The sequence below is a fragment of the Melospiza georgiana genome, chromosome 30 (genome assembly GCF_028018845.1).
Source record: "Melospiza georgiana isolate bMelGeo1 chromosome 30, bMelGeo1.pri, whole genome shotgun sequence".
NCBI lineage: Eukaryota > Metazoa > Chordata > Aves > Passeriformes > Passerellidae > Melospiza > Melospiza georgiana.
In genome coordinates, this window is record NC_080459.1 from 5,044,388 (window position 1) to 5,046,887 (window position 2,500).

Consider the following 2,500-nt stretch of genomic DNA (forward strand, 5'->3'; position numbering starts at 1 on the left):
GGGAGGAACCCGGGGCCGCAAGTGCGTTCGAAGTGTCGATGATCAATGTGTCCTGCAATTCACATTAATTCTCGCAGCTAGCTGCGTTCTTCATCGACGCACGAGCCGAGTGATCCACCGCTAAGAGTTGTCTGGCTTTCGGGCGCCGCTCACGCCGAGCGGCCCCTTTGTCTCTCGCGCCGAGGACGCGCGGGCGCGCGCCTGGCTTCGACCGTACGAGCACACAGAGAAACGGAAGGGGAAAAAAGAGATCGGAGAAGCCCACGCTCCGAAGGACCGCCAAGAGGCGGGGGAGCCCGCGCCCCCGACCGCCTCCCCCCGCGAGGGGAGACGCCGACCTCACATGCCGTCCTTCGGAGGCGGCCCAGGCGCCCGGGCTCGGCCCGGCCTCCGCGCGGAGGGCCACGCGGCGCGCGCCGGGCACGCGGGGGGCACGGCGGCCCGCCCGCTCTCGCTTTCACGGGACGACGCGCACACGCACACACACGGCTCGGGCCACACGCGGCCGGGGGCGCGGCCGTCGGCCCCCGCACACGCCGGCTCCCCTTCGGCCCCCTTCACCGCGGGGCTCGCGGCGCGCCGCCGCGCCGCCGCGCGGCCGGCTCTCTCTCTTCCACGGCGGCCTCACCCCGCTCGAGACGGCACGCGACGACGGCCGTGCCGCCGGCGCGCCTTCCCGCCCGGCGGGACCGCTCCCGCCGGGCGGGCCAGCGTCCGGGCGGACGCGCTCCGCCGCCGGCCCCGGAGGCGGACGCCACCGAGACCCGAGCCGGCGTCGCCAGCGCCCGAGGCCTGCCGGACGGCAGGCCCCGCCGTCGCCGGGGCCGCACTCCCGGGGCCGCCGCCGCCGCGTCGCACCGCCGGGGCCCCTTGCCTCGGCACGCGCCCGGCGGAAGGCGTACGGCGCTGAGCCGGGGGGCAACGCCCGCTCTCCTCGTTTTCACGCGGAGACCGGGCGGGGGAAGCGCCCCCGCGGCCGCCCGCACGCCTTCCTACGGCCCACACGCGGCCGGGAAGGGCGACGGAGGACGCGACGTGCAGGGCCCGGGACGGGACCGCCGCCGGCGACGGCGGGCGCCCTCCGGCCGACCGTCCCCGCTGGGGGGGACACCCGTCGAGCGGCGCCGCCGCCGCTCGGCACGGGGTCGCCCGCGCTCGCGGGCCTCCGCCGACGGAGGGCCCGCCGGACGCTCGCCCCCCGGGCGGGCGGGCGATCGAGCCGGGCGGGGGACGGCCGGCGGACGGCGCCGCCGGTGCGTTCGAGGAGGAAAGGCCGCCGAGGGGAGAGGGGCCGGACGCGCGGGACGCGGCGCCGCGCGCGCGAGAGACCGCGGCAAGCGGGCCGAGGAGAGAGCGCGGCGGGCCCCGGCGGCCGCAACCCCGCGGCCGAGGAAAGGCAGAGAGCGGGCGCTCTCTGCCGGCGTCGCCCGTTACGACGAGGCGAGCGGGTCGGCCCCCGCGGCCGACCGCGCGACGCGGCCTCTCCGCCGAGGCCGGGCCGCGGAGAGGGGGGGGCAGGGCGCCCCTCCCCGGCGCGGCGCGGTTACCCCCGCGCGCGCGCGCGCGGCGGGGACGACGACGACGACGACCGCGACGGAGGGAGCGCGGCCGGCGGCCGCGGACACCACCGCAGGGGCTCGGCGGGAGTAGCTGCTCCCCACCCCTCAGTGGCGCCGCACCGCCGCCCGGCGACAACCACCGCCGCCGCCGCCGCCGCCGCCGCCGGCACCGCCGCCGCCACGGCGGGCCGCGCCGAGCCGCCCGAGTCTTTAAACCGCCGCCCGGCTCGCCGGCCCCCTTTCGGCACCCCCGCAGCGGCGTTTGGCGACGCCGAGGGGGGAAACCTGGCGGGGGAACCGCCGAGGCGCGGAGCGCTAGGTACCTGGCCCTGGGGCGAGGGAAACGACCTGCATGGCCCCGCCGGGGTGCCTCCCCCGCTGCCGCCCTCGGGGGAGCGTCCACCGGCGGGGGCGCGCCCGCCGTCTGCCGCCACCACCGCGGCGTCCTTCTCGGGGCCCGGGGTTTCCCTCAGTAGCCCGGCGCTGCGCCCGAGAGGACCGCCGCGGCTCGGGCCGCCCCGCCGGCGCGGGGACGCGGCCCGGCCGCCGAGCGCGCCGCGCCCGCGCGCGCGCGCGCGGCCCGAAGCGCGGCCCGGAACGCCCGGAGGGCTCGGCCCTCGGCCGCGCGAGGGGCACCGCTCGGCCCGAGAGCGGGAGCTCCGCCGACGTGGCAAAGCCCCGCTCCCCGGTGCGGGAAGGGCCGGAGGAGCCGCCTCCTCCGAGCCCCGAAGGCGCCCCCGCCACCCGCTCCCTCGCCATTTCCACATCGGCCGCCGACGGGTGCCACGGCCGGACGGCCGGCCGTCGCTCGACGGGCGAAGCAGCGAGGGGAGGGACGGGCGCGCCTCCGGGAGGGGCCGTGCCGAGCACCCCTCCCTCCCGGCACCCGGGCGGCTTTCTCGCACGCTCCGAGGAGAGCCGGCCTCGGGAGAACTCGGGCC

The 2,500-nt window shown here is 80.2% G+C and overlaps 1 non-coding gene across 1 annotated transcript in view; it reads right to left on the reverse strand.

Annotated features, from left to right (window-relative positions):
- LOC131094705 (5.8S ribosomal RNA) overlaps positions 1-129 on the reverse strand; it is a 153-nt gene extending 24 nt beyond the window's left edge. Inside the window, exon 1 of the ribosomal RNA XR_009115749.1 lies at positions 1-129. This exon is cut by the window's left edge and continues 24 nt beyond it. This is a non-coding gene — a ribosomal RNA (5.8S ribosomal RNA).
- Positions 130-2,500: the final 2,371 nt, after the last annotated feature.